Source organism: Pongo pygmaeus, chromosome 12, assembly GCF_028885625.2.
Source record: "Pongo pygmaeus isolate AG05252 chromosome 12, NHGRI_mPonPyg2-v2.0_pri, whole genome shotgun sequence".
Classification (NCBI taxonomy): Eukaryota; Metazoa; Chordata; class Mammalia; order Primates; family Hominidae; genus Pongo; species Pongo pygmaeus.
The window spans coordinates 115,419,629-115,428,838 of record NC_072385.2 but is presented as its reverse complement, the minus strand read 5'-3'; positions in this window follow the sequence as shown (position 1 = coordinate 115,428,838).

The following is a 9,210-nucleotide window of genomic DNA, read 5'->3' as shown; positions in this document are numbered from 1 at the left end:
AACCACACGTGTAATTTATTTAATTCTGGGGTACTATGCAGTTCTGTTGAAGCCCCTTCAGATGATGGTGATCAGTTGAAAAGGGTTTCCCTCTACTCAGAAGAGGCTGGAGCCTTGTTCTCACCAAGGAGATTCTTTTTTTCTGATAACTGGGATTAATGTATAGAAAGGTGAGATTTAGGAGTAGCCACCCACTTTTCTAGTTTAATTTATAGCTCTTGAAAGTCTACCAGCAGATAATCATTCCACTGGATATTTAACAGCCTTTAAAATGAAAATGAAAATAAAAATATCTGGGAAGAAGGTGGGTCTCTCTTTAGGATTTGTTGGATCACATTCATTGGGATTCATGAAAGTTGAGTAAGGAAAAGTCCTAAAAGCTTGTGGGATTGCAGGATGACAAGTAAATGAGTAGAAGCCTAGACTGGCCACCTGCGCTACTCATTAACAGCTGCCACCTTCCCCCTCTAAGCCTCAGTTTTCTCATCTGTAGAAGGGGCTAATAATACCTACCTCATAAAGTGTTATAAAGATCAAAGTCCAAAGTCAGACACCTATTCCTAGACATGATATATTTCTTAGATGTGTGTAAAAGTCAAGTATATTTAAGTTGAACAAGCATATAGATATATTGTAAGAAACAGCTGGTTCCAGATAAATATAAATCACAAAATTTCTAATTACACCTTACTATTTCTGTATAAAAATCTTTATTCTTAGAAATATTTTTAGCATTTTATTTCTATTCTTTAATAATTGTTTTAAATTGTATTTTATAATTGAACACAATGATAATGAGTGTAAGCCCAATGCATATTGAGGTTCATTAAGGTCATCAATTTTTTGCTTTCAGTACACGCATTTCATTTCATTCATTCATTTATTCAATCACTCAACTGGAACAACAAAGTGAGTATCAACTACTTGGCAATTTAGTCTCAAATGTGTTAGAATTATGAAACTTAGATTGATGTATCGCTGTCTTTTTTAAAATTTTAACCTTTCTTTAAAAAATTATAAAATTCAGTCAATATTCATGTAAGTCCACAAACACTGCAGAACATACACGCCACTGTCAAACAGAACTTTTGGCCTCCAAAAATGTCCTAGGGATAATTCAAACAGTTTTTTTTTTATTAGTGATCATGAAAGTCTAAATTCAACATATACAGAAGTTTCAGGGGTATCAATGTAACATATAGATAGTAGAAAAAGTTGAAAACCATTAGTAATGTATCTAAAATGTTTTGGTTAAGGCATCTTCCAAATATAAAGAAATATCAGGAATGGGATATCAGAGGGTGATGCCAGAGTGAGAGAAGAAAGCAAGAAAGCATGCAAGCAAAGGGTAAGTCCTGTTCAAAGACTTCATGCATTTCCTGAAAGCTGGCTTAGATCAAGCTCATTATTTTTCTTCATTATTCAGGAGAGCTTCTTAATGTAGACATTCTCAATCCTGGCTGCTTCTTCAAAACATTTATTATTCCCATAAAAATAAGTCAAGGCCTGGGGCCCACCCAAGGTTGATTAAATTAGAATTTCTGGGGTGGCATGCAGACATGGGTTTGCACTTATGCTTCTTCAGTTACAAACAGCATAGTAGTGAGTAAATGACTTGACTTTTGTATAACAATTTTCTCATTAAAATGGTTACTGATCTATATCACAGATAACTGTCTAGGTTTACACCTGATACACAAAAAACTGCTCAAAATATACTACTTTCCTCTGTATTAGTAGACAGTGCTAAAATAGGCAGACGTGAACAGCATTTCTGAGAGATCTTATAATATTATCAAATGAAGCAGGCTGATGAGAGGATGCAGATGCCAGAAGGAGCCAGGGAAAATAACAATATGCTTCTCAGGAAGTAAGCCAATTGCAAAGCATCTGCCAGTTTTCTCAGTCTTAGATGGGGCACCATCCATAAGCCAGTAAGTATGACTGCTTCTGACCTGGTCAATGGAAAGTAGAAAGAGAGCTTGCTAGTAGATGTGATGGAAGAGGCTCAGCACCCCAGAGTGCTCTCTAAGGAACAGGGCATGTTAACCAACCTACTTCTTGCAACTTTTCTTAAGCCGCTGAATATTTGATTGGATTAACTCTTCATAATGAAAGGTTACACCACAGGATCAGAGGGTTGGAATTTATAGTTTCACTCCCCAGCCTCTGGGGAGGGTAGAGGAACTGGAGATTAAGTTCAATCACCAACGGACAATGATTTAATCAATCATGCCTATATAATGGGGCCTCCATAAAACCCCCTAACAATGGGGTTCAGAGAGCTTCTGGGTTGCTGAAGGCATCCATGTGCTGGAAGGATGATCCACTCTCTGTGAGCAGATTATTGAACCTGAGGATAGGTTGGTGACAACCTGTGATTTGTGGCCAAGTTGGACAAAATGTAGGTAACCTGTGGATCTGCTACTTGGAATCAATGCCTTAAGTTGTAGGGGAGAGTGGTCTTGTGAGACTGGGCCTTTAACTCTCAGAGTCTGACATTCATTATTCATAGATAATGTCAGAATATAATTGAATAATTGGACACCCAGCTGGTAATTGCAGAGAACTGAAAAACTGGTACCCCACACATTTAGTGTCAGAAGAGTTAGCAATAGAGGAACCATTTCATTTGCTTTCATTTTTTTTTAAACCTTCCTTTAGTTTTTGCTGTACTTTCTTTAACTTCTAGAGATAACCACATAAATGACTGATTTCCAGTTATGCTCTATTTTTATATATTTATTCAAGACTATAATTTCATTATCTCTTTTTTTCCCAAATATTTTAAAACTTCCACCTGAGGTTGGGAGTTCCAGACCAGTCTGACCAACATGGAGAAACAGCGTCACTACTAAAAATACAAAAATTAGCCAGGCGTGGTGGCACATGCTTCTCCTGAGGCAGGAGACTCACTTGAATCTGGGAGGTGGAGGTTGCAGTGAACCGAGATTGCACCACTACACTCCAGCCTGGGCAACAAGAGCGAAACTCGGTCTCAAAAACAAACAAAAACAAAAACAACTTCCATTTTGATTTCTTATATGATCCATGGATAATTTAGAAGTATATTTCCCTCCTTTCAAACTTATGAGAGTTTCAAATTATCATTTAGTTACTGATGTTTATTTTAGCTGAATTGTGACTAGAGAATACATTCCATGTAATCTCAAATCCATAATATATGTTGAATCTTGCTTTATACTCCGATAGAAAGTCACATTTTGAAATTCCACATGTGCTTGAAACTTGATGTATCCTGGAGTTGTTGAGTGCAGTGTTCCATATCTATATATTGCATCAACTTTATTAATCAAATTGTTGTTCAAACCATCTGTAGGCTCACTGATATTTGGTCTGCTTTCTCAACTACTGAGAGAGATGCATTTTAAAAATCTGCTATGACAGTAGATATGCCTATTTTTCTTGAAGATACAGTTTTGCTTTTTGTTTTGTACATTTGAGACTCCACAATTTTAAATTTTCATACAGATAAATTCTTGCAATTTTTTATAAAACTGTTATATTTCCCTGGTGAATTAAAACTTTTCTTATCATAAGTGACCTTCTTTTTCTATGCTAATGGCTTTTGGCTGAAGTTCTAGTTTGTCTTAATATAGTTGAATAAGTTCAGTAACTTAATTGAATAACTGGTTATTCAATTGGTTACTGTTTTCCTGAAGTATCTTTTTTCTTTCTTTTATTTTCAACCTATCCTCATACTTACATTTAAGATGCATCTCTTGAAACAGCATGAAATTAGACTTTTTAAAAAAGTCTAAAATCTCTTCTTTTTACAGAAGTATTTAATCAGTTACATTTATTATGACTATACAGTTTTGGTTAAATCACATTATTTTGTGACTCACACTATCTTATTTTTTTTCAGAAAGATTATTTTTATCTTTCTGGTTATTTTCTGCTTTCTTAGTTTGGAAATTATACCATCTTAATATTATTTCAATGGCTATTCTCAATTGTATCATGTAACCTTGACTTAAATTTTAATATCTATCTTTACTTTTATATTATTTCTAGACAATGGAAAACATTTAGAATACTTTAACTCAATTTACCCCTTTCTGATTTATACCTAAATATTGTTAGATGTAAGTCATCATTTTACTTTATTATTTTATATTATTATTTTCTAATATAATTTTCAGTTTTATTTTTACTTAATATTTTCTCTGGTTTTGCTTATTTCACAAGTCTCAGAACCTCCATCTGGAATTATTTTCCTTAAAACTGAAGTGAATCATTTAGAATGTCCTTTGTTATAGTTCAGCTGTTGCCAGTTCTCTCAGTTTGGGTATGTTTGTTAACATTTTTGTTTCATATCCATTCTTGATATATATTTTAATTGAGTATAGAATTCTCAATTAAAGTTGGCAGTTATTTTTATTCATTAGATTAATTCCTCTGGCCTGGCTTACATAATTGCTGGTGAAAAGGTAGTTGTTCATCAATTGTCTCTCTTTTAATGATGATCTTTCTCTTTTTCTCTGTGGTTTTTATGATCTCTTTGCATTCTGTTGTCTATAGTTTCTTTATGATGTATCTTAATATGAATTTTTTTTCTAAATAGGATTCACTTTTGGTATAATAGTTTCTATGGGTTTTGATATGCATCTACCATTGTCATACCACAAAGAATAGTTTCGATGACCTAAACATCCTCTGTACTTTACCTATTCATTCTTCCTTCCCCTCAACCTCTGGCAACCATTAATCTTTAAACTGTCTCCATAGTTTTGCCTTTCCAGAATGTCATATAGTTCAAATCATATAGTATGAAGCTTTTTGAGTTTGGCTTCTATCACTTAGCAACATTCATTTAAGGTTCCTTCTTGTATTTTTATAGCTTGATAGCACATTTTTCTTGTTAGAAGGAGTCCTGTTTTATTGATTGAATGTATCACAGTTTATTATTGTTCACCTATTGAAGGGCAGGTTGCTTCCAAGTTTTGGCAATTATTAATAAAGATTCTCTGAACATCTGTGGATCTTATGTGCACTCATGTGTAAATGTAAGTTTTTAATATATGCCTTTTCAATGTTTCTATTTAAAATTAGGCTTCCTGGAGCTGTGAATTGTTGTTTTTCATCAATTCTAGAAAATTTTCATTATCTCTTCAAATATTGCCTCTGTTCCTATTCTCTCTTTATTTTCTTTCTGTGTCTGACAATTCCCATATCTGAAATATTTGGATCAGTGCTGCTGATTCTCACTCATGGTATCTGTACCTGTATCCTTGGCGCTACTCACTGCCCTTAAAAAAATTATTTACAGAGGCTGCCCAAGCCTTTTTATGAAGTTATCTTCCTCAAAGAAGATGTGGGTTTTTTTCCTGCCAGTCATTTAGTATACTATCAGTCCCTAACAATTTTAGACCAAATCGATGGTTTGAACTTTCTTGGATTGCCCTGGTGAAATCATTTGTACTTCTGTATGGAGGCCAGTGCTTAACTTGTAACCTTCCTGGGAAAGATTTTCCTTTTTTCCCTTTTATACATACCCTCTCTGCTCAGTGTTAAGGCAACTCTCCTGTTCCATGGGAGAGTTAGGAGTGTAATAGTGTTAATTCATGCATACCTTAAGATAAACATGTAGTCCTTCAGAATCCAGCTTATTGTGAATCTGTGTGGGTATCTATCAAACCCCAGATTTTTTGCACTTTCACTTCTGTTGTCCTTGAGGTGCTAGGCAGTCGAAACAAACGTTCACATTCATTGTTGTTTCTTCTAGGAAGACAAATACCCTCTGGGTAAAAGTGATTTTGCATTCTCTCTTAACTTTTAGGTAGGGTTCTCACCTTCATGTTGGCTTGATTTTGACCTAAAAATTTTTCACCAGCTTGTAGCATTATGATGTTTTTAAGAAAAAAGAGTAGAATATGGATATCTATGTATCTATGTATCTATCTATGTATCTATGTATCTATCTATCTATCTAAATTTCATCCAGAATTTCTAGTTGTTCTGGAATAAAAATTGGTCAAAGTAATTTAGCCCATCATGTCTATAAGCTGACATTCCCTTAAATAATGTTTTTGAAAAGGAAAATACAACATTTTCTCTGTGAACTCTAATTTTATTCAGACAGTTTTTATGAAATAATATTGCTATGTGAAGTGTGTTATTGGTTGTATAGTGGGAAAGCTATACTAAATATTTGGAGTCTTTATTGGGTTTTCAGAGTTATGTCTAATCTCTGAATTCTCAGCAGATGTTGAAGAGTTAAAACGGTTGCATTTCAAAAGAAATAATTGCATTTACTATATAGTACTGTAATATGGTTCTTTTGATCACCGTATTGTGATTTAACTCAGACATGTTCATTGTTTGTGCAATTTCTCCAAACCCCTGAAAGATGATATATATCCCTCTGGCAGGAAAGCAACCCTCTAGAGTGGCACTGGGTTATTTAACCACCCTTATAAATAATTTACACTTGGGGATATTATGCAGAAACCTTTTCAATTAACTTGTGTTGACAGAGAAACTAAATATAGTAGTCAGTGAATTTTTTTTAACACATTCTTGACCTATCAGGCAGAAATAATCTTATTTGAAATAACATCTACTCTAGAAAATTAATATATGAAAGAGAAAGATTTTGAATAATAACCATATACGAGAGTTAAATATCTATGATTGTTTTGATTTCAGAGGAAATTTTAACTTTTTCTAAGTACATCATTTTAGTTCACTAAAAGAAGGATCTGCTGGTAGAGTAAAAAAGCCAAAGGTTCTAAACCCTAAAGATTTTGGTCCAAATCGTGGCTTCAGATGAGTCACTTGAGTTTTCTGAAGCCTTGTTTCCTTATCTATAAATTAGGAATAAGAATAGCTTACAATGTTGTTACAAGAATTAGAGATAATATATGTAAACTATCTCAAATAAATTGTAGTTTTTATTCTGGAAAGAATTTTCCCTAATGAGTTTAATCACATGTCCTATTTTATTCTATTAACTGATGAGCCATGGTCTTAGGGATTTGCAAGAATGTGGCACTATCTTAAAAAGAAAATAAGTCTTCTTTAGTTTTTTTCCTACATGTAAACTTATTTTAAAATTAATTAAGAGCTGGAGTAAATTAATACTAAATATGGCAAATTAATTGTGTTGGCTTTAGCAAGTCAAATCTGTCAACTGAAGACAGGCTGCTTACTAAAATACACAGGCATCTGCAGAAAGAACTAGAAGATGGTAGTCAATAATTTGACTGAACTATACAGAAGTTTCCAGGGGAATTTGTGGCAGGATGATGATGATGATGATGATGATGATTGTCTGTATGCTTTCTTTGTAGACATTCTAGTTTTCCTTATACTAATTCCCAATTACCTTTGACTATCATTGTCAAAAATAATGCCACACTTACTTAATGGCATTTTCATGCTTACTGTTTTGACTGTTAAATATGAGTGTTAAAGAAGAATCCAGCATTGGCTTCACAAGCCAGAAGAGCTCTCTTTTCTTCAATAAAGATGGAACTCATTTCCTAGGGTATAGTAAGAGACCATCTACCAGGACAGCCAAATCAGCCCCATCTACCCTGACCATCAGTAATGTGGTAGACACCTGAGCTTTCAGGTCATTAATTAACTAATTTGTCAACCTAATATTTTGTGAGTGATTGATATATAATAGCCCCATTCCAGATGTTAGCAGGATGCAGAAAAGGTTCAAACAGATTCCTGCTTTCAGTGTACTCACAGTTTAGTGCTTGAGCACTCACAACTAACCTTTGAATCCCTTCCTATCTCTACTTCTCTGACTTGATTTGCAGCATAAACATAGGAATAAATATTCCTAAGGTAACCAAGAATTTGGTCATGAATGTCTTTCTAATCCATTCACACTACCCAAAACACTTATGCAGGATTATCCATCACGAGTCATTCTACAGCCCTAATCACACTGGCTGCTGAAGGAAGCCTCGTATTTATTACATTTTTCCTAAATGGAAAACAGCTGTGATAAATTAATCTATTCACCAGAAATCTCATATTAGGAAATGAAGTCTCATATTTCTCATATAGGAATATCTATATCCTGATATAGATTTTTCTCAACTGTCAGTGTCTCCAACTGGAAGAGGAAGAATAATATCTTCCTCTACCTTACCTGTGTCTTTGAATGCGGCTGGTTCACTTGGCCCCTTCTACTTCTTTGTCATACAGCAGAGACAAAATGTTTCCTCAGCTAGGCTAGAAACATTTAAATGATAAACACATTTTTTTTTAAAAAAATGTCACTCAGATGCAGTAAAGTCAGCAAAACAGAACACATAATTACAAGGCCCACTTAAAGAGACACATCCAGAGCATAAATCTCCTGCTTAAGGATGGGCCTAATGCAGATATTACTGCTAATGCCACTAAACATTCAGTCTCAGAAGTCACTTCCTGTGCTCTGATTCTAGAAGAACTAATTAAGATTCTGAGTATAAGTTGGCTTCCCAAATGGATTTTCTTTATTGGGATACATTTTGCTACCCAAAGAAAAGTTTCCTGTTCTTTTGTTGGTTTCTCATTATTGACAGATATTTTGACAAATTCAAATATCTGAGGCTACTAAGCTAAGGCTTAAACATTGTACAATTGTGATTAAAGAAGTGTCATACTGATTGCCTCTCTTCCCCCAACCCACCCCCAGCCCTTCAAGTAGTAATATTGAATTTCTTTGTGCCTTCTATATATGCCATGTCTTGGTCATTTGCAAAGTGATTTTAATTACCAACTTATGTTTTTCCTTTCTGGTCAGCAATCCTGGTAGATTATATTCATTATATGAAACAGAATCCATCCCAGATATTTTAAGGAGAGAGGAACAGAAAACATTAAAGTAAGTATGTATAAAATAATGGCAAGGGCTGGAAGAATGGCATACGTTCTAGAAATAGAAATGACTCCAAGAATCCACAAGAACTGACCTGCGAGGGGAAGGTACTACTTCTGCCCAAATCTGCACCTTCAGGAAGTTGTAAGACCTAAAGACTGCCAATGGAAATACAAGTTAAAACACATGGCATCATGTGTGTCATACTAGGATCTAAACATCAGGGAACTGGAATCAAGATACCACCGCCACTGCAACCTCCTCTCAACACCCATCAGGAGGTGAGTCGACATGGAATCATTGTAGAGTCTGCCCCAATGGCCTCTTGTTATCAAAGAAAACAAAACTAAACAAAATTGACT